The sequence below is a fragment of the Hylaeus volcanicus genome, chromosome 8, assembly GCF_026283585.1.
Source record: "Hylaeus volcanicus isolate JK05 chromosome 8, UHH_iyHylVolc1.0_haploid, whole genome shotgun sequence".
Classification (NCBI taxonomy): Eukaryota; Metazoa; Arthropoda; class Insecta; order Hymenoptera; family Colletidae; genus Hylaeus; species Hylaeus volcanicus.
The window spans coordinates 5,030,622-5,054,544 of NC_071983.1; the positions used below are offsets into that span (position 1 = coordinate 5,030,622).

General features: G+C 46.6%; 1 protein-coding gene across 6 annotated transcripts in view; it reads left to right on the forward strand.

Annotated features, from left to right (window-relative positions):
- The window catches only part of LOC128880948 (protein Tob1-like), a 78,201-nt gene that overhangs the window by 38,362 nt on the left and 15,916 nt on the right, over positions 1-23,923 (forward strand). For 2 of the 6 annotated variants that reach the window (XM_054131543.1, XM_054131542.1), the window contains one exon: positions 8,930-9,019. The exons of the other annotated variants lie outside the window; for them this stretch is intronic. The gene's annotated coding sequence lies outside the window, so the exon portion shown is untranslated. The remainder of the gene's footprint in view (positions 1-8,929; positions 9,020-23,923) is intronic. 6 annotated transcript variants of the gene reach the window in all.

Below are 23,923 nucleotides of genomic sequence, written 5' to 3' on the forward strand. Positions count from 1 at the left end.
AACACGTACCCTTGGAGACGCTAATGAGACGATTTAAGGGTAATAAAATACTGTTTTGTCTAAAGTCAACCAATCGTTTTTCATCCAATAGCTCGCAGTCGCGCGATTCGTAAACAATCGGAAGTAAATAGTTTTATCAGCGAACGTCCCCGTACCGTCTCAAACATGAAATTGTTCTCGACGATAATATCGTCGCTCGTAAATCTCTTTTTCTCCACAGTTTGAATTTTTTCGCGATTCGAGTCACGCGAGTCAAGGAAAACGGAATTCAATAGTACCATCAACGGAGGGAAAAGAGTGATTGAGACAGAGATGGATGTACAGCGATCGCAAGAGACGGAGAGAGACCGTGTTCGTCCGTCCCACTTCCTCGGAATTGAGTGGCACGAGGCAAACGAATTATCCAACTAGTGCAGGCCATCGAAATCGGATTATCGTCGATTCCTCTCCACCCCGAATCCACCCCCTCGCCGATGTATCGATTTTCGACGTTGTGTACCAGCAACTTATTTCCCTCATGCTGTAAACATTCGTCCCTAAGCATTCGTCGCACGGATTAATCACGATTTAATTGGAAAATCTCCCTTGGCAAATAAAGCTTTCGAGGCTCGCGCAAACACGCGACCTGCTGACAATCCTCGTCTCGTTCTCGTCGTGTCCATATATCGAACAGAGACTACCCGCACGATACCGATCATTTTCGGTCCATCGAATAATTAAAGCGAACGGAATTTTTCATAATTCGTTTCGAGTCATGTATAGACGGACGGGAACAGACGAAACGCGTTCGAACGCGAGGTTATATTTTTAATTCTCACTTTTCTTATCTGGAATAGCATAGTTACAGAAATGCCTACCCTCGCAGATTATTTGTACGTAAAATATGGGAGCGGCTCGTCGGGGAAGGCGACAAATTCTTGGTAATTAACGAGGGCAGCGTTTTCCACGCGCGTTCGCGCCTGCCGAAAATTAATGCGCCCCTATTGAAGACCCGGAGAATTCGTCCCAGGGATAAATTCCACCCCCTGGCGTTTCTCCGCGACGAAAGCGAGATTAAACGTAGACCCCGTGGAAAAATGGCGCCGTGGAAGGGGTTGCAGGGAGAAAGGGGTTTAGTTGAGTATAAAATCAATCGCGCTCGGCACGCGGAGACGAACTCCGCTCCCAGCCGTAATTAGTGTCCTCTGCTAATTATGGCGCGACGATTTGCTCGTAACGCGCGATACCTTTCCATTATCGTTGCGAAAGCTATTATCGTGCATTGCATCGCGGCGAAGGTTGCCTTGTTCGAAGTATAATTTTTCAACCGGCGCGTTGCGTTTCAAAATGCTATCGGACGCCGTACGATCGGTTCGGTTACGAAACGATCCAACCTCTGTTTGTTTACGAGATTAGTTTGCACGAGTTGTTCGCAATACCGTGGTCATGGATGCGCGCGAAACTAAATAGGAAACCGTGAAACGAAAGTATCGGTGTTCGCTTCTGCATCGGTGATCTGTAATTATCAATCGGTTCATTTGTAGTGTAAATTCTTATGCGTTTTACCATCGTATAAAAACTATCGCGCTTAACGAGAAAGAAACCGATTTACGATACGGGGATCACAGACGAGAGGACGGGGTGTAATCGGCGACTTGTTTGTACTCACTTTGCAAACTAGAATGGATTAGTAAAATAAATACGCCGTGAAAAACCAATGCGATCGAGGAACTGATCTTCGATTCATAAATTCTCACCTGTAAGGCGAAGTATAAAATAGTACCCTCGTGTAACTCGATTATTTTGTACATTGGAGATATACATCAAGTATGAAATTATATTTGTCGAGAAAACGTTAATCAAAGTAAAAATTAATATGTATAAAGCTTAAAAAGGCAACACGTAAAAAAATATGCATGCAGCACGAGGTTAAGGTCGGGCATCCCCGGAAGAGTAAATATCGTATCAGAATTCCAACACGACAATACGCGACGTTAATTAAAACCGTGCGGACCGAAACTGCTCACTCGAGCTAATCCACCCCATCCCCATGTGTTTGTTGAAACCAAACAAAGAACAACAAACCGTAGAGAGTGCAAGAAAACAGAGGAACGCGCGGACGACGCCTTTGAAACGAAAGCTTTAACGTTGAGTCGTAGCTTATGGCACCCCGTTAATACCTAACCTCGTGTTTATTAATTCACGAGTCAAATATTTGGGAACGGAATACTTGTCGGTAGGCAACAGTCTCGCGTCGAGCAACCGGTGATATTTGTTCGTTACGAGCAACCACGGATGAATAATTAAAATGCTATTTAAAATAATATACCGTGAAACACATTTTATATATACATATTTCTTTTTGTCAAAGTCATAACTATTCTTTGGACGGCAACCAACTTTGCCAAATGGAAATGTCCACTTTACAATTATAATAGAGGCAAAGTATCGGAAGGAAAGATCTGTCAAACATGCTGGTACTACATCATACATTCATTTCATCGTCGAATTTCAATAGTGAAAGCAGTGACATTTGGTACGTCAGAATCGCATTTTAATATTAATCATCCGTGACCTTGCGATCGCTCAACGTATCGCTTTCCTCCGACTCGCCTAATCACGATCAACGTAGCTCGTGGCCCGTCGCGACCTTTATTTCATGTCATATTTACTTTCGTTCCTGACGTTACATCAACTCGACAATTTTATTTTATCGAAGCAGCTATTTAACTATTATCGTAGATCATCGCCGCGAGTTTGTAGTCTTGAATCGACGTCGATTTGAACCTCGAATAAAAACAATTCGTTCCTGGAGAAGTCGAAGAATATTCGATCTTTGGACAAACAAGTAAAAATGTCTTTTATACGCGTTTTGCAAAATACAGGCCTGTTCCCAGTCGAAGATTCTCCTGTTTTGTGCAGGAGCGTTTAAACTCGCGTTGCAACAGCGTTGCATTAGGATCGGTATGGTCGTGACGCAAGCGAGGTTTATTGATTCGCAGAATCCAATATAACGAAGCCAAGCACCGGAGGGGTATCTGCTTGTAGTTTTATAGGCCGTACGTATTGTTGGCAAAAATCGTCGTCTGAGCTCGCTTCTGCGACGATCGATCTCGCGAGACCCGTATTTCGCGAGGTCTCCGGTTTCGTCGACCTATTCTCAGAGATTCGCGGACAGAATTATTTTCCGACGAAACGGAACTCGTCGGCGAACCGAAGAAACTGCCTTCGCGAAGCACAAATTCGTTGTGAAGCCAAAGTCCACCCTGTTTTCGTCACCTTGTTAATTCTACCAGAGATTTACTCGATCAGCTACAATTTTGAAAGCATTAGCACCGAACCTCGAACCGACCACGTTTTTCATCCCCGTTAAATGTACCTTATCGTAACCAGTAGGTGATTAAGAAGCTCCACCGAAAACTGCAGGGGAATCCGAAGGGTACTCGGAGTAAATGATTTCAGGGTAGCTCGCGTGCTCCGTCAAAGGTCTCCTATCGGCAGCGGGGAAGATAAAAATAAAATCACGGAGCAATTATTTCGGACGTACCGTACAACGCGATCGCGAGTGCAGTGGAAAAGAAGGTTCCAAGGACGACCGTGTCCGTGTTTACCGTAATAAATTTCTATGCGACGTTATTGCTTGTTTCAAGCTCGTTACCAAGTGTAACAGCTTTTATTTCACCTTGGGTCGAGGCAGTTAAGAGGGGTTGCATTTTTCGAGGGTGGCACGATGAAGAGGAAGGGACCGGGCCTCGTTAAGAGCTCTCGAGAAAATGACAGGGTTGCCAAACGAATCTCGAGTTGCCCTGTAGTCGAACGTAATTTTAACCCTCGCCACCATATATGTACACGTGCATGTTGGACACACATGTGCGTACACTCGCTGTGTTTACTTTGACAATTTTGCGTTGTTTCAACGCCGGGCTTCGTCGCCTGCTCGATCCAAATAACTATTTTCAAATAGGAAGTCTGTTCACGTTGCGAGAGAAATGTATAGAATCATCGACATCTCTAAACAAATATTTCACGGTAGATTCGACTATTAGGAATTTCCAATCGACTTCGATTCTCGCGTCAGTCGCGAATCGTTCGATAGCGAAACGTTTACGAGGCGGAGCATGCAATGTTTACGTGAAACAGGCAATTGATGGTTAAAAGAACGTTTCCACGCAACCATTTTGCACGGACACAGAGCGTCAAGCGCGGACAAAGGGTGTCAGCGTCAAAGTATCCTACAGTTTACACGACGCCGCGTAAAAGTAAAAGTGGATCGAGTATAATCGAGGGAAATTCTCGGAAGAATACGTTAACGTGTATCGCGGAATGTAGCATAGCATCGTCGAGTGACCTACTACCCCGTTTTCCATGCGATTTACACGACCCTCCAAGTTCAAAGTGGTCGGGGCAAGTCGTGCATAAGCATTATCGGCTATAGCCGGCCAGGTGCTTCGCGTCGAGTTTAAAACGAAGCCTTTCTCTGTCCTGGCCTCGTGGCAGCCTCAGACGACTCGCAGAGAAGGTCTTTAAAAGAGTTTCAATAATTATGGACTATATACGGTTGCGGTTGGATGCAACGCGGTTTGCGTCAACGTCGCGATCATCGAGGACTGTCTTGGAAACACTCGCGATACGCTTGGAAATTGCGGCAACCCGAATGGATCAATTTTCACGCAAAAATAGAACGACGCCTTTTCTCGACGTTGCAAGCGTCGCACCGGCCGCGGCGCTATGTTTTCCAGGCTTCGGTCGATTCTTTCGAATATTTGAAAATTGCGTTTCAACGACGTAATCGTTCGAATGCGCTTGGTCCCAATGCTCTCTGGTACATGTACCAAATTGTCGCGCGACAGGAAGTCGATAGTATGCGAGCCAAGCGCTTATCATCGTCGTTTTTTCAACTGTGAATCAACGATCGCGAGAAATATTCGTTGTCGCGCGACGCGTCGCGATCAATGATCGCTCGCGTCGCTTTTCCCTCGGTTGGTTTATTTGTTCCCTTGATGACCATCGTTTGTTCCGTGCTCGGGATGGTTTCGCGGTTCGCCTGGAAAAGAGACAGCGAGCGGGGTGGCGAATTATGGCTCGCGGACGAGATTAAAAACAGGCCGTAAAGAGCGAAACGCGCGGGCATTAAACGTTGAACGTTATCGACTCTCAGGAAACGCGGCGAATTGCGCCGCTGATAAATTTATTGGGGAATTTCGCGAAATTCGTTATCACGACGAAGCGCCGTGTGAAATAAATTCGGGTCTCCGAAGCGAAGCAGAAGTCGCGTGGCTTCGATGGGAAGCAGACCCGGGCAAAATATTAGTCGTTGCGAATGAATTGCGCAGAGTTTCGAGTCACCTGTTATTCGACTAATATTCAGCTCGTCTCGCGGTCCGAACAGGTTTGGCATGTAAATTTTGTTTTATGGTGATTTGTGTTTCACGCTTGGCGTCCAGGTATTATAATCGGAATGAAAAGCATTATCCTCGGGACACATGTCATATGTCATGCAAATTCGAGTCTTTCGCAGACGTCTTTCGTAAGGTAATTTCGTAATTTTCTACTCGAATTGTATTCGATTTGTTACTCGCACTTACGCTTTGTTCGTAATCGTCGAGTATCGGTCGGAAGGTAAAATTCCATGTCTGTATCGTAAAATTCGTAAGCAGTCGTTCGTTGCTCTTATCTCGTGGAAGGTTCAATTCGGAGTAATCGCGAAGAATTATCAAGAAGATTACGACGATCTCGCGTGATGATAATTAACCCTGAAGTGATAACGAGAGGTCTTAAGAGACGACGAAGAACGCAATATAACACGATTAATCGAAATCTTTCCCCAAACGCAGCATCTTCGAACCGTCTCCCAGTATCCGTGATCCTTTCCGTTTCGTTGGAATAATAAGTACGTTTAAGATTCACTTGGAAAATGGAAATACATTTTATGTTATGCGTTTTCAATTTGCGGAAGTCTAAGACAAATAAAAAACAGGGATTTAAAATGAAATTTAAATGCGTCAGAATTTACTTAAATACCCATTTGAATAGATAAAGTCGTTAATTTGTGCAAAATGTCTTCCCTCGTATCTATGCAATCGACGTACCGATTATCTTATGCCTTTTATTACGATCGATCTTAAGTGAACGTCTACTCGCTGTCTGTTATATAATCCAGGCTATTGTTACAGCCGATAGTAAAGGAATTAATACCTACTTTTACGTATTGTGTTTCGTAGATCCGCAAACATTATTTTGGTTATCGTGAGATGGCCGATATCTGGTCGTAAACGGTTTATAAATAAACTCGCTCGTTTCGTGGGTGAATAAATAGCTGCTTAAAACTTCCAGAATATTTTTTTAAATAGTTTACGTGGACGCTTCGATCTCTCTATTTTTGGTCCATATCGGATCAAAACGAAGCGAGTTCTCCAACAGTAGGTGAAAACTGGAATTGTAACACCGTTTCAACGTTGCTTCTTGATATACAAACTTATTAAAATATTCTCGAAAATCCACGCGAGAGAGATGGCAATCGATGGCGTGGAAATTATCCGCTCGAGTCGAAGTTTATCGGGGCGTTTTACACGCGTGCACGCACCGATATAGCGGCTCTATCGCGATTAGCGTCGTCGAGCGATATTACGCAGCGAGAGAAGGACAACCGGATACTGATATCACGACGAGGAAGTGGGGGCCGATGAAACGTTATCAGAGACGGTATCGCGTGCCCACGATCCCAATTTCGTGATAGCATCGATCCTGAACCCGCAACCCTTTAACGTGCAGCGGTTATCTCTCGTCGCCGAATATCGGCGTTGTTCCTCTCCGCTTTCGTTCTCCCTCTACTTCTTTTGTCTTCTTTTCACCCTTCCGCGCGAGCTCGTTTCCTTCATCGATCACCAGGATGTATCATCTTCTCCTTCGTGCTTGAAATATTTTTACGTTTATCGTTCCCTGCGCCAAGTTGCATGCAAACGCGCTCTATAGATGCAGATTATTAATTAACACGAACGGAGATTGTAGAATGGCATATGGAAATTACGTGTAATTCCATGTCCGAGCATAAAAACGTTACTTTTAATTGATACGCGACCGCGGATTAATTGGAACGGCTGGTGAAAACGGCGAAACGGAATAATTGTTGCCCGTGTCGGCGTCGTTATCGAGAGAACTCCGCGTCATCGTGGAAACTGACATCTGTCGCACCTTGTCTCTTCGCTGTTCGTTAACGCGTTATCATAGGACACCGGTACTATTATTATTAGTCTTCGACATTTTATTTTCAGCTGTTTACTCCAGAGCAAACGCAGCGATCAGGCGTCTCGATTTTAATTCCACTATAAATTGTTCTTCGCGAACTCCAAACAACAGAGGATGTGCGTCAACTTGTCGTCAACAGAGACGCGTTGCGCAATTGATAATTTCGTACGTTGTAATTGCCAACAAATGGAAGTACGTACGTAATTATTACGTTAGACATTTACATACGAATATGCACGTGTACTTGTTGTCTCGAAAAGTCCATCGAATAACATTCGAGGCGTTAGAGTAACTCGAGTCCCTCGATCGATGCTGAAAGTATTCCAGTACTCGAAACGATCGAATTAGGTTTATAGAACAATCGAACGATCGGCGTGTCCCGCTGTACCTGGGAGAAAATTCGGCAAGTAGTATCAGCCCTTGTTGGTCAGACCATCCACCAGTTTCCCGCGATATCGCTTCGCATCCTCGCTTCGATCGACCTATCGACGCACTCTTTTTTCAAAATCCACGGGAAAACGAGGAGGAACAACAGTCGCGGAGAAGAGCAAAGAAACCAAGCAGATAACGATCATTCCTCTCTCGTGACGCAACGACTCGGCGCGGAGAAAAAAAAAATTATCGACGTTGGGTAACGCTTCCAAGTAACGACGGTTTCACTGGAAAACGCCTTTCCCTCGTCGTTATCGCGGACGACGAATTTTTATCTCGCGTCTTGGCAGATAACGAAACGTGTCGCTGGTAAAGTCACCGCGTCTCGCGCGAAGGCGCCGAGATCACGATGCTTCTCGCGGCCAGGTTCCCTCCGTTAATTAACGATCGGCCGCCGCGTGGCTGTCGTTAAAGAGATTTAAACACTCTACGGCGATTCGTCGAGTCCGACCTTTTGCGTCGACGCCCGCAAAAAGCCTGGCAGAAATTACGACCGGTCGTAAATTAACGTGCCTGGCGAGAAATAATTACTCCATCGACGTCTGTTCCGTTCGAGAGACGTTGGTCGAGGGTCAGCCTGGCGGACGTTGAAGGATCGATTCGATCGATTACAATGACGTTCGATGGGTATCGGGTATGCATAGAGGCTTCGAGTAATTCTAAGTTTTCGTTCAAGCCGAATTTAGCAGCTAGGGGGTACGTCGTAGATAAATAATTGCGAAACCTTTACTGTTGAGCAATTAATGTATAGTAGATGTGAAAGTAACAGAAATTTAAGTGTTAAGAATATCGACTTGGATATATATTTACGTGCAAGCTTATATGTTAGTTTTGACACAATCTCTAGTAAAATGTGTACACTGAGAAGTCGATATCGTCGAGTAAAATGGCGATGCTCGAAAACGATTCGCTAAATACCAGTTGAGAAGCTGAGCACCGGCCAAGGGTGGTCATTGCCAAGTAAATCGCGCCACAATTATAGGGGAATAATGAAAACTGAGCTCACGGAAGGCGCAGCCAAATTTCGCGCACTCGATAGCGCTGCCATCGCCTTAGATCTATATTAGGTAAACGATCTCGAATTCTCTAAACATAGTCGACCTCGACGAGAATAGATCTCTGTCTGTTAACATTAACACCTAGCTGTAAATCCTATCGTGGTTCATCGCAACGTTACTTCAAGATTTTTGTACTGAAACAAAATGAACATTGCTCTACCTTCATCGGTGCGTCTGGAAACTTTATTAATTGTTTCTTGTTTTATGTGTTGCAGGTAAGGATTACTAGCAATCTACATTTTATCTCGTTCCTTGGAAAATATCCCTGGTGCCAGAACTCCAAACCCATGGTATTCGTTCTCTGAGTAAGTAAATTCAACGACAATCGCTGTCTCGATAATAAAGAAACAAGCTAACCGACCGCAGTAGTCTATCCTAGTGCGGTACAGACTGCATGGGTCAGTCTAAAATTTCGAAATCCATTTACCACGGTCTTGTGATTATAAATTTTGTTTCGAGAGTAGATTTGAGCAATAATTCTCGACCAAGTGTCCTTTGCGCGAAAGATTCCGGGTCAGACTTCTGTCTTCCAAAGAATGCTCGATCACGGAAGATACGATTTATTGCCGCGGTTGATTAAAGTGCCAGAGGGATGTTATCGTGGTTGAGATCTTTGCTGATAAATTTTACAACGCGCGACGTCGTGAAAATGCTTCAGCGCCGCGGCTAATCGACGTCCGCGAAGCATTATGCAGCGTTCGCCGCTCGAATCGTTCGACGCGATGCACGCGTCGTTTTACGGCGTCGTTCGCGGCACGTGTCTCTCGCTGTTGCGCGTTCGATGTCCAACTTCCTCGTCGACAGACGAGAATACGACGCGAGAGCCACTTTTACTGTTCTTTTAATTAACGCAAAGACTTGGGTGAATTACTCGATGGAATTAAATTTACCGTTAATTACTTTCGATTGTGCGCGTTTACCGTAAACACGTATCGTCCGTCAAACCCGTTTAAGGAGCGCGTGTACGTGCACAGTTTTTCCTCACGCATACCAGTAACAAGGGACGCATCGCGTAACACGCATCGAACTCGCTCATGAATATTTCCAGGCCAGTTTGTCCCTTTCGAATGCATTTGTCTTTCGCTGATAATCTGCACTCTGGTGCGCCTCGAGCGCGTATTGGCGTCTTCGTTATCGGTTAAATTAATTTCAACTTATCGATACCGTTATCGTCATCGGTGGTTCTAATTGACAGGCCTCGGCTTCGACTCTTGGCAAGATGCAGCGCGGTTGTTACGCATCCGAATGCAATTATTTATCGACCCGTGAAAATAGAATGCTCGCCGGCGAGCTATATATAATCCGGTGGGTGACAAATTCGAGCCAGAAACACGAATTCGATGTAGCAATTAATAATGACGAACGAGCCAGTTGGGCTCTTTAGTCATCATCGAGGTACGAATTAATATAAACATGGGATGAAATACCGAAGCGAGGCGAGTAAAAGATCCTACGCGTACGGCCAAGACAAACAAGCGAGAAAATTTCAAAAACAGATCGGATAAAAGTGGGATATCGAACGTTCCAAGGCGCCCAACGACGAATACAGATTTTCCGTAATGTAAGCTCGGGTACCCGCGATTACCTTTGCTTTTCCGTGGCGGAAATCCTCGAGAGCTGGTTGTCGCGTTTCCGTTGCCGCCAAAGCTCTCAAAGCTGTCCTCGTGGCGAGCATTAATCCTGTCTCGACCGCCAAACTTTACCCCCATTCTTTGTTTCTCCGATCCAATTACAAAGGGAAGCTTAAAGCCGGAAACGCGATAGGAAACCATAGTAAACGACGATTCGGCTGTTACGCTCGTTTCCCCGACCGACGGGGCCGCGATTTTCCGAACTTCCGGTCGAAATTTCCTCCAACTAGCTGACGGGAAAAGTTCCCCGTGCTCGATCGTGCCTCGAATGGCGGATAATTCGAAACTGCGAGTGGCGACTGTTACGCGAGCGATGAATGCACGATGAACTTGGATAACGCTTGTTTGGAAAACGCACCCGTAGGGGGGAAATTCAATTCCGTTGTTGCGAATTCGATGTCGATACGTAACAACTTATATAATAGAAATTCGCTGCAACCGAAACGGTACAAGGTAATAAACTTCGCCTGAAAGAAAACGAATGCTTGAACGGGTAGGGAGCTCCAAAAATGGAGATAAAAATTCGAAAGACTCTTTCAGCGGCTGATTAGCACTCGAATGTCTTTGAATGCGACTCAAGTGCAGTGAGAGCAGCCGCGAAAAATCGGAAAAGCCAGCAGAGCACGAACTCTATAGCAGAGTTTCCCAAACTGTGGAATACCAGTTCTCCGTGCGATCCGAGATACGTTCTGTGCAAATTCGGGAATACCAATTAACGCAGATAAAATGTCGATCGATACATTCCTCGCGCGCGTCGTATACCTTTTGTATCGTTGTCATTTTTACCACAACTTTTTCGGTTGCACACGCTGTTGCAGAGGTTTCTATCGATGAATGCAGAACTTTCCTTCTGACCTGGCATAGCAGGTATTCGGGTTAGACGAAGCGCAGCGTTAACGCATGAAACGGTGGCAGAGGTAGCCGAAGGAGTCGATTGTTTGAGCTCTACTTGGCAATGGTGCCGGAGTTTTTGCTCCGAATATAAAATTAGGTCTGTTCGGGCCGCATGCTGGGATTTCGGAGAGCAGGGGACGTAAATAGATCACCGTTAGAATGCGGCACGTCTTATTCACACTTACGTAAACAGGTCTCGAGAACGCGACGTTGTAGGTGAGCCTCGCGTGACGACGTCCAGAACGGATTACTCAGAGACAGAACGATCGTAGACGTTGCTCGAGAGGGGCCTGCCGTGATGAAAAAGTGAATGAAGACGAAGGAGAAGTTTATTCGAGATTCTTACCCGATTCTAAATTTGTTCGTCGAAGGCAGACATCGATACGATATTCGAGACGTAGCCTGCGGAAAACTTCGATAGCGTAATAAAATATCGGTTGAAACGAGGGACACTCGATACCAAAAACAACCATATCCGACACTTAACGATTAGACTCCTCGCGAAAAGCGGAAGCACCAAAAGCACCAAAAGCGGAATAAAAATGTTGAAGCGCGCAAAAGGGAAGACGACCGCATCCGACGCTAATGGATTCGTGATTTGTTGAACGATCAAACATTTTTTACGAGAAGCGGAAGCACTGATGTACACAGCATCGACGTGGATATTTCCCAGGCCCGGAAGCTTTTAAGGAACGACGAGCGTCGATGGGAAATTTCGATAGGGGAACATCGGTATCGCTAGGAATACGGAAGAGGTCGAAAGTTGGCGTTCATAGAGCTCGTTGCTGCGCCTTGGCGATACGGGGGTGCGTCCGTTGCATGAGAAGAAGGTATCGATCGGTCCGTGTCTTGGAAACGTTTTATATTTTTTGTCTACCCCCTGGTCGACTCGTATTCGCGGTGGTGAGACTCAGCCTGGGATTAATTCCGTGATTATTTTTTACTCCGAATTAAAACTTGAAAGCCACCAGGACTTATTTCTCCGGGGTACAGTTTTCTGTAATAATTCCGAATAAACTTCTCGCCGAAGCACGCGATACCGTTGCAACTTTTACGCGGAGGGAATTTATGGAAATACGGGAATCCGATTGTCTCGGAAATTGTTTCGTCGGTAGCGCGTTTTCATGTCTAACGTCGACGGTTTTTTCTCAAATTCCAGAGATTAACTCGCGTGTCAAATATATCTAAAAAAGTAATCGGGGCTAGCGCTCCAGTCTGGTGTCGAAGTTATTGCACGGTGCCCGCCACAAATCTCGATTTACGAGCTCAGGATCTGGATATGGGTGGGATATCGGCCACGTCGAAATCTTTCGCCTTTTCTCGTTACTTTTCGTTTCGGCCTCAACGACTATCTACCGTTGTCGATAATTCTCGGCCCTCCCGAGAGAAGGCGGGCGTAACTCGCTGGTAAAAGTTGAAGATCGAAAAATTGTGAGAAAATCGTCATTTCCATCGAATAAGAACACACGAAAGGGTGCACTCGAAGGAAAATCCTTGGGTCGGGTTCCTTGGTTTACGATCTTAGCCAAGCTTCTATCAACTATTCCGTTTTATTTTACACCTTAGATTTTTATTTCGACCCCCGATTCGAAACGTTCGCTTCTAAAGAAAATCGACGAAAATAAAACGTTCTTAAAGACTCATCGTCGAGGAACGTCTCCTCCAGCCAAAGGCTCCTCCCCGCCGTCTCAAAAATTGCAATCGCAATTTCGAGCTCGCCGATCGCGAAGTGGAGGCGGGTGAAGTATCGATTTCCGAATCATAATAAAGCTGTTTCGACGACCAAAGAATCATCCCCCGAAGACGATTTAAAACTCCCGTCTGCCCCGGAGCGCTCTCCAACCCGCAGAAAACCGACGCTTTTCCGTTCGCAAATTACTTTTCGCCTCTATTCTCGCTCGATCCGAAGTTCGTTCCCAGGAAATCCCGCGAAACTCGCTGCTATATCCTCGAGGGACACCCTTTTCCTCCGGGTTGAAAGCAACCCGAACTAGCGGTCGCGTCTTCGGATTTTTTACTTTCGCCAGATTTAATTTACATTTCGTAGATTCGTTTCTCGATAAACTGGGGGCGGGTGTGGAAATTTGTTAAGAAACTGCGAGAATTCTCGAGACAGGATTCCACGAAGCACAATCGCCAGCCCAGGCGTTCTTCGCCGCGGGCGCGGCTTCCGATCGATCACCCCGCCCACGTCCTTTTCCTTCCGCTTTTCGCAATGGAAATCGCGGTCAGCCCGGCTTTGCCGGGCCCTCCAGAACCTCTTTTTATCGGATACACCCTCAAAGGAGCAGGTTTTCGCGGAACGCGTCGAAAACTGGCCAGGTCCTCGTCCCCCGACCCTTTGCCGATGCGGGTCCGCCTTTCAGGCCAGCCCCTCGTTAAGGGTGGGTTTCTTTTATGCAGTCCGTGTCAGCTACTCGAGAGTAGCTGCCGCTCTGCGGCTTCCTTTAACGCGGTAATTGAAATTACGCTCGATGGTTCTTTTTTTTATTCTCTCTTTCTTTCCGTTTGGTCGTTTTCCCATTGTTCGCTTCAACGTTTGCGTTTCGAAGAGGGAAGAGTTTTCTCGCGGAGAATAAATTGCGGCAAGTTTGACTATATCGCGGACTTTTCGAATCGAATCGGAATCGCGTTAGCGCTATCTTCTCTGTATCGTTGAAGGCGGTTAGCGAGTCTCGAAAAGCTTCCAAAGATATCCTTCGATTGGAAACTTTTTCACATTAGCGCAATCGATATCCGTTTAATTTTTCTTTTTTCCTTTTCTCTTACATACGTAAATATTTATCCTACATAATATATCACTTGGACATTTGCATATTTTTCGTGCATTCATATGCGCATATTTCTCGCACATGTGTGCATATTTAACGTGCGTTAACGTCATACGTTTCTTGCATATCTGCCGTGCATAAACATCTACGGTCTAGTTATCGGTAAATTAAATTAAATTCACGTCGATTTGCATCGAAACGCGTAGCTGCTCGTCGCCGTATTTAACGTCGGAGAGAAAAATTCACCTGTACGTTTATTTTATTCGATGTTCTACATCTTTACGTCACATTTTGATCGTCTCGGAAGACGACAACGATGACGCGTCGTTCTTTCGACTTGGAAAACACAGAATCCCATCGTAAACTTGCGTAGAAGGTCGGGAAACTTATCTGTCGCGATGTTTGAACAGTTTAAATCGGTGCTGTCCGATGTAAACTCTCGGGGCTTAAGGAGCTTCTCTCGCTCCGTCTCGATTACTGTACTAGAACGATGTCCCGTCGACGCGTGCACAGGAAGACAAACAGGCTCTACACATGGACAGCGCTGCTTGAAATTATTCGGGAAGCGTGATAGTTTAAAAGTTGAGAGATAACGATTTATTACAAAACCGTTTCGTAGCACTGCAACGAGAAAATGTTGGTCGTTTCGAACGTGTCTTAAACTTATCGACTGGAGCGTTGAACCGAGTCCTCGGTATTGCAGTGGAACGTAAATTTTCGCGAGCCGCGAAAGGGAAGCGGTTCCCTGTCCGTGGAACAAAGAAATTCTTCGTTCATCCGTGCGGAAACCGCGCTCGCGGAAATCCTATCTATGTTTGCTCTTGCGTGTCGCGGTTTCGGGTACGGCCTCTGGTACCCATAGTTTCGATGATTATTTCGAACCTTCGCGTGGCTGAGCGATAAGTATACCACTGTTCGCAGCGTTCCTCGCCTAGTCCCATCGATTCGTAAAATTGGGGTAGAAAAGGAACGAACGATTTTCGCGTCTATCGTCGAATTCGCGACTGTCTGGAACGAACACGGAACTCTTTGTCTCCGACGCTTTCTCCGATCGGATGATAAAGAGCAAAGCTTCATCGGGACGATAGGATGAAATGTCGCCACGGATTAAAGTAGACGTTGGCCAAGTTTCCGAGAATCGATGGTTCTCCGGACCGGTTCGTGACTAATTGAGAATTAATAGGGATAAAACGCTTACACCGGGAACGATCAGCGGAGATTAATAAATATTCTGTTGACGCAAGCAACGGTATCGTATCGAAAGAGATGGAGAGCTGGCTTCAATTATTTATCGTCGACGTCCAAGATCCGTCGATGAGCAACTCGCGACGGTTTTTCCTTTTACTATGAAAATCAATTGTTTCGCGCCGACTTGGAACGTTATCTGGCAATTATCGAGCGAACGGTGTCGTTTCTCAACTACTTCCTGCAATAACTAGGAACGATAAGGTGAAGTAATTCTCGACGGGATTTCCCAAGTGTCCTGTCTCCGCTATTCTACCGATCGCTCTGTTCCTCGTTTCGCGTGGCACTTTCAAAGGACGATAATGCTTGCTAGGCTCGATTGATAATATTTTATAACGTTCGCGATGCTTCGAGAAAAACACTGCCTCCCGCGATGGACACGGTAACACTCCAGTTGTTACAACGATATCGTTCGCTTCGATGCCACGGTACAAATGTTTGTTCTCGCAGAGGTGAATAATGTACGTTGCTCGCAATTTATCACTCCCAGGGAAAACAGTTGATCGCGAAAAGCCCAAAGCACTGGCCACCGAAAGATTAATACCAGAGTCGCGGCAACGAGCTGGGTGCGAAGCACAGATGGGTCGAATCTTATCCAAATAATAGCAATAGAATTTAGATGCGCTCCTTGCGAAATGGTTCATTCCACGAATAGGATATAATTTTCTGCTCATCGGTGTTGTCTTCATCTTCCGTTCGCATTTGAAATTTGTATGCGAAGAAGAATGCAGCCTATCTTCGGCGCAAAGTCGATAGGTCGACCAGTCGCGAAATCACCGGAGCACCTCGGCAGCGTTGGCCACGGAACAACCTGGCGGATCTTGGACCGTCTGGAGTCGAGCTCTGAGGATGACAACCGGCCGTATTTTCTCGGATAATGGTCTTGGCTTTCTTCTTTCCTCCTTTGTCCCCAGTCGGCGACCGATACTCTCTTTTTAGCTATCAAGTTCGCAGCCTCCGATTGAAACGTTCTCTGCAGACGACAAAATTATCGACCGATCGTGGACCTCGTTTCCGCGAGTGTCAGTGTCGTTTGATGATCATTCAGATACAGTTCCATTGCTTCCGAGATCCTCCACCGCGACCAGCTCCTTTCCAGAGCAAATCTTGCCCCCGATAAGATCGGATCCTCGTCGTTGTCTCGTGCCGTCGTCTTCAATGAATCGCAGCAGTTTACGCGATCCGCGAAAGAATTCCTACGCGCTTTATCGGGATCCCGTATTGCCAGAAACGTGAAAACAAAAGCGTTCGGGAAGATCTGTCGTTGGTTGAAAAAGAATTCCACGCGCCTGAGTCGGTGGCTGACGCAACAGCAAATCTACCGGCTTAGAATTATCAGAAATTTTTGATACGGTGCAGAAAGACCGAAATAAATCAATCAAAACGTCCACAGGATACAAAGAGACGCGCAGGCGAATCGAGACTGAAATTTACAGCTTAAGATTAACCTCTCGGGGAGCTCTGGAACGATTCGACTTATTTATTCGAAGATTTACAACGCTCGTTCGCGGTTGTTTGTTACCTTACAATTGAACCTTTATTTTTATACAAAGGAAGCAAACAAGGTGTTTCGAAAGTGGCAAAATTCGATGGGAATCCTCGAAAGAATATGAAACTTTCCATTCGAATGCCTTATTTGCTCACGGGGCGTCTGGGTAGATTTACTATTCCACTGCTTGCGTCACGTCTGACGTATCGAGCATCGCGCGAAAACACCGTTAAAACTTTCCGCGAGACACCTACGCGCGTTTCCAACGATCCATTCTTCCGTCGTCATTCCCGAGAATCGTCTTAGCTCTCGCGAAGAAAAACATATTGCTGTCTTTAAAACCTCGATGCATTGCACGGCTGAAATGTAAGACGAGTAACGCAGTTCAAACACTTAGTTAGAAACGCGGATTTCATTCTAAATTGATATCGATGTTATCTAAATGATAGTCGAGGAGTTCCCCTGCCACCGATCCAGGCTCTCAAAGATCCCAGACACCCGCGAGGATTCCCGTTCGCTATAATTTTCATTTTCTATCGATTCCCGTCTCGAGTGCATCTCGAGGTGAAAAGATGCTCGTGAAAAGGAAGAGAATTGCTCGCAGTCGATTCTCGTGGATCACATTTCCGAAATCCGGCTGCTGGTGTAATTTCCAGAGAGGCTTAAAGCCGAACGGATTGACCCAGGTCGCGAATCCGTCGGGTCTTCGTTTCGACGGCTTTTTTCCTCCATCGTCCTCGAGGGAGGGAGCGTCCCTCTCGTTCGGATTTGGGGCGCTACATATTTAAATAGAGGCTTATGGGGCATGTCCGCGTTCTCTCTCCGCTACCGTTCTCCTCTCTATCGTTTCTCTCCGTCTCTTCGGTGGCGTTGTTATCTGGAGCAGCGGCGCCCGTGTCTAGCGGAGGCTGTGTCGTATTGATCTGTCGGCTCGCTTGCCAGCACACGCCGAAGAAAGAGAGGGAAAAGTAGGGAGCCGGTAATTTATCGCGACCCACACCACGATGTTCGACCAGGAATCGCGCGACGCCTATGGGCGAATCCGATCGAAGACGCCCCGCGTCGCCACCCTTCCGTGGACACGCTTTGAACTAAAAGTTCGGTCACGTGTCATCGAGCGCCCCGAATCATCGCGATTAATCGCCATCCTCGCGCCCCGGCGCGATCCAAGAAACCTCTTGCTTGCTTGGTTTTTTTAAAGTGCGTAGCTGTTACTTCAGTCATTGTATTGACAATTATTTCTATTCTTCTTGACATTACCTTGCCTTAGATAACTTCTTAACTTTGGCTTAGTTCGCGTTATCGTAACTCTGTACATTACCCACTGCCCACTGACTCCCTTCTAGCTGGGGTACCTCGGGGTTGCTAAACCCGTACTGTAACTGCATATTCGCATGCTACAGCCCCTGAGGGCAAAGAAACTCCTTGATTTTTTACGCCGATCGAAGAGTCGTGGAATGGCTAGATTTTTATTTTTTTAATAACGGATATCTACGTTGCGCACAAACAAAACAATCCCGCTGATTTAACGCAGGATAAGCGACGTCGTTTATGAGACCCGACGCATCCTAACGGGCCGCATCACCACGAGACCAAGCTAAATTTGTCCCAAGATCGGAATTGCAAACGCGTCATGGGATAATTTTGTCCGGTTGATCGATTCGATTCGGAACAGTTCACTGGCCTTGTCTGGATCCTGCGATTCAAGGGCGCCTGCTGTTGTAATCGTTGCGCAAGACGAATGGAAACGGTAGTGTCGCAAACGTTTCGACGAATTTGTTAAAAGTCCCTCGGATCGTGTCGTGAATTCGATTGTGCGTGTTCGTGATCACTGGCGGTCTGCTGTTGCGAAATTCAAGTGTCGCATGGCGCACGTGCTAGCGACGCGTTGAAAGTCTTTCTGGAGAATGTATACAAATATATGCTCTTCGCATAAATTGGACAAACAGGTCCAGAAAGTATCCGAGCTCTACGATCTTTGGGTCGATCTTTTACGTGACAAGGAGTCTCGTATTTAAAAGCTGTGAACGTTAAATTTGAATTCCGCTCGGGGACATTGTCTTTCGAGTCTCCGGTGCACGGTAAAGCGAAAACGAAACGCGTGGAATAGAAACCTCCATCTGTGTAAACTGATCTATCGCGAGTACGGCGGTGGAAGAGGCACGCGTGCAAAAATTATTAATTACGTGGCACACTCGGGCTCGATCGAACGAGTCATCGAGCTCTGCAATTCTGTTGACTTTGAGGAAACGAGATCGCCGCGATGTCACGCGACTCGCTCGCCACGTGGTCGAAGCTAATGTCAGGGTCGCGTTTGTCGCGCGCGCTCGCGTCGTTTGTTGCCATCGAGAAAAACGACCGCAACAAAGAAGAGTCTCGAATCGTTCTGAATTTTTCAAAACTGGAGGAAACGGTCGCGACTAGCAAGATCGAAGAGTTTTCTGGTATTTCCACTTCGCGACGCGACGAACGATTCTCTCGAACCTGGAAGGAGAAACCAATAACAAGAGGAAAAGAATCCGGACTAAAAACCGCAATCGTTCGACGAAACGCGATATTTCCTCTGCGAGCGTTCGTCTATTGTTCCAGCGGGCGGAGTCGCGAGATTAATTTTTCAGGTCGAAGGAAACAGCCTCGCCGGGAAGCCCGCGATCGATCGATCCGTCTCGAAATCGCTGGTGCCGCAACGTGGCTCGATGCGTCAAAAGGGAGGTCTCCTCGAAGGCCGTCGAGTTGGCCAGAGAAACCCGCGGAATCGATACGTTTTCGCCTAAGCATGAATTTGTTTATGCGACGACCTTTAAAACGTCGCCGTGACACGTGAACACGCCGATTTGTTGTGTAACCGGTAGTTACGTAACGCGATTCCGCACGGTCTCCTCCCGTCCGCCATCTATTCATTGTCGGTATAGAGTAATCAGAGAGTTGCCAGCTGCAGGCGAGAGAACGCCGTTCGCTAATTCGCCGATAAGTTCGATGATGCTTCCCGAACTCGTTTGGAACGGAGGAGGAGGCGGCTTGATTTTCGTCGAAGGGAACGACGATTGTCTCGAGGAACTTTAGAAACTAACGCGAGCTGGCGAGGAGTTTGAAGAAGGGAATATCAACGAGGGTACGTCTCGAGATCTGTTCTCTGTGAAGGAGGAAGTAAAGTGTTCGTTACTTCGTTTGAAGTGTAAAATCCCAAGACCTTCGTGCGGTAAAGTTTTTTCCATGTTGATGAAAGAGGATCAGATTTTAAAAATGAAACCACATGCGGTTATATTTACACCAAGAGAAGGAACTTGTGACTCCGTCCAAGATCGCGAAGGTGTGAAATCGATCGTATCGAACCACTTTGTAGACTGAAATCGATCGCGTTAAACCACTTTATAGACGTAGATATTAATGCTTTCACAGAGTTGATTAACACGACTAATAGAGGAACAACGATTTTTATAGTCGACGAGGAAGCGGAGCCAGCAAAGCACTCCGATTTAAACACCTTTCCGCCGAAGTAATGGAGTGCAGGGGCGAGTAGGTCGGGTCGAGCACCCGTGTCTTGACCTTATTTAGGTCGAGTCGTAATTATATCCACTTTCCAACGCTTTCTGGCTGCATACTTATACCTTCGTTTCACGAATATTTCTCACTTGGAAAATCCACCCCGATTCTCCTAGTCGTTGCACTCGAAAACGTTTGCAAACGAGTTATCAACGACACACGTGTTCATCGGGTGTATTAAATTCGTCCTACATTATCCACGCCGTGGGTAATTCCTCCGACTCCGGATAACGAATACTTCGCACTCCGAATTCGCGAGCAAATGCAAATTTCCGTCCGTAACGAAAATAAAAAACAGTGCAAAGATTTAACCGTTTGCACTCGGATGTCTCTTCCGATAGACGACAGGCCCGTTTTCGAGAATCGATTCGTCGGCGAGCTCCACGTGAACGGGTCCGCACTGATGCGCAATTATGCGTCGTGAATCGAAACGACGCCATCCCCGTCGATCGAAGGGAGCCACTTGATACATGGAATAGCAACGGAGAGCATAATTATCGTCAGACCTGTTCGCCTCATCGATTCGTCGCGTCACGGCGACGAGCGTCGCGTCGGTCGGAAAACGGACCTAACGCGCCGACGTTGAAAACACCTCGACGCGTCAGCGTTTGGAAGCACCCTAAAAAGGACGGAGTTTCGCAGTCCCGTGCTCCATTGACTTGGTTCGCTGAAGGACACTTGTCTGGCCCACATTCAGTCCCCCTCTAGCCACGTGGCCCTCCATTCAGCAGTCGAGGATAGGGCGCACTCGTAGGTCTTTACGCGCATCTGCAACCAACCCCAGCGTTCTCACCTCCGGAGGTTTTACGGAGCTAGACGGGAGAAAGACCGTCCTTTGAATCGCGCCACCCTTCACCTCGTGCTCTGGCATCCGGTTTGCTCGTTGCGCAGACATTTAAGGGAACGCTACAGAAACTTAACGGAGACGTCGGAATTATTTTTGCGTGGAATTTCATTCTCTTCGACATCCGTTTGGGGTACTTTTAAACAATTTTATAAGTATGAACTAAACAATCTGGACTTGTACTCGTATTCCTCTCTAGGTGCCCCACTGTTCTCCAAAGGGTCCAAAGTTGGTCGCCTCTCGAATATAAAGTTGAACAAGTTCCGACGGATTCAAAGGGAAAATACTGTTTCGGTACCTTTTTCTTCGGGCTGCAACGATGGCGTGCCGCTGCGTTTATCGATTAGATATCTTGAGAAAAAAGGGACGCTCGAAAACCTAGTTTCAGTCCGTTGTTCGCGGATACGCCGCTAAGCCTTTCCATCTGCTTCGTACCTACTTTCGGCTCGACCTGCTTTTGGGCCTGCTTTCAGCAAACTTCAAACCCTCGATCCTAGTTTCAACTTTCTGCGTCTACAGCAGACCTACTTCGAACGTACCATGCTTCCAGGTTGTATAAGGTTATTCCGATGTGGGGTTACTTGGTATCTAGATGGGTTTATATCGAGCGTGCTTGGGGAACTATTTTGGTCCGTGTCTATTCATGGGATACTTGTATCATCCTCGCTGCGTTTGCCATTTCTGGATGTTCGCGAGCTGATCCACTTTGGATCTATTCTGCATCAGGTCTCTAGGCACAATGCAGGGTTACACGGTGTCTTGTCGAGTTTATGGCGTACGTATTTAGAGATCTATTCGAGTCTCTGTCCCTGTTCGTGGACCGTTCGTACCATCTTTGCCGTACATGTATTCTCCGAAATTACGTTACTCGCGTGTTCGCCCGCGCGACGCTATTATTTCGTAAAAAATTTTGCCGGCTGGGTTTCTCGCACGGAAAATCTTACGTCAAACGTTGGAAGATTCTCAGCCAGTTTTCCCCGGCGTACTCAGCCTCCCAGATTCAATTCGTTTTTAATTATGCCCGAGAGGAAGTTACCTCGACTCTCAGCGCTTCTTAATTAATAGTTACACGGGGCCGCTGTCGTTTAATAGTCGTTCAGGCCGCGTCGCGAACCACTCGAAAGAACAGGCCCGGCCTGAACTTCGTCTTTCAAGACGACGCTTCCGCGATAATTATCGAGCCACCGTTAATCGTTCCTCTCCCATACCCACCGTCGCTACCCTCCTGAATCTGTTTCTGGTCGAGGAAGATTTCCGACCGGGTGGGAGAAGAAGAGGGCGACGACGACAGCCGTTTTTCGCAGTTACTCGACTCGCAAGGCCGTGTATTTTTAACTTGAGAACCTTCCGGCAACCCTGGCCGGGATCAATACCTCGGGCAACCCCGTCGTCGTGTACTACTGCTGGGAACCAGAAAGGGTGCAGCGGGGTTAACCTACATATCCAGCTCTGAACCTCGCCGCGCGAAGAAAAACATTTTTCTTTTCGGCTGGGGAGACTTTCGCGGAGGGATGGTCGAGAATTGTTATCAGGAAAAATGAAGGGAAAATTTTTCAGCGGTCCGAAGTTACGTTTGCGCTTTTCATAGTGTCGAAATACCTTGGATGATTGCTCGAGGGATGTGTTACTTCGATTCGGAGTCAAAATGTAGCATTAGTTCCGATTATTTCGGAACCCTTCTTCGTTGATATAAGTAGGTTAATTTACTTGAATTTCAAAGGTACAGTGTATTCGACGAGTATATGTTTTTTATACGAAAAATGTAGAACGTTAATGAAATCGGCGCTTCGTGTTCGCACTTGAGCCCGTTCATCCGCAACGTTTTTAGGGGTGATTACCATGGTTTCTCCCTTCGTTCTCGGAATTCAAATATCACCCTCTATTTATTTCTCAATAAAGCAACAAGCACCCGAAAATAGTTTTTCGCGTCGGAACCTCAGCAGAGGGGCACGAACGAGCCACGAAACGGCCGCAAAGGTGGCCTGCAGTTGCGTAATTGAAAAATACCCGTGGTTCGCGTTGTTCGCTACGATATTTGGCAAAAGAGACTAAAGAGAGGGAACTGGAGGAAAGCAAAGCTGGAAAACGATTACTTTGTGGCGAAAAACGGCGAAATTCTCGTGGAATTATATTCGTTCAAAATTGAATTCTTTCGCGATATAAAAAAATGAGTCAGTTATCAAGATCGTAGATTAGACTTTACTCACCACTGAAGAGAGTGTCCTGTCGTACCCAGTTACAAAATGGCTGCTGATCTAGTGGACTCCTTGGGAGCTTACGCTCCCTTTACCGACCTTCGTCTGGCCGTTTCTTGGAAGATCGCGCTTGGAAAAAAAGGAGAAGCAGGACCACGACGGAATTGAGTTCCGAGACGGACATACCCCGAGAGTCTCGATGGTCGTCTAGGAATCCACGAAGCTGGAAAAGAAGGAAGAACGTGGATCAGTGGTGCGCAATATATTCAACAGTAAAATCAAAACGTGAATACAGTAATTCACGGGTAGTAAAATGGCTTTGAGAACGATAAGTGGAGTAAATTTATTGACACCGACGACATTTCTACCAAATGTGCCGAGAGCACTCCTTGAGTCGTCGTGAATGAAACGGGATAAACTAAAAATAGTAAGTACGCCACTGCAGAGATCGTAATTTTAGTTTATCGTATATTATTTATGGTGGCAGAGGGTCATGGTACATCGTTTGGCCCAGTGACGAAAAGGGTTGCGCACCCCTGATGGTAGATGATGGAGGATGACGGATGAAAGGGGGCCAAAGGTGGAAGGCGGAGTGTA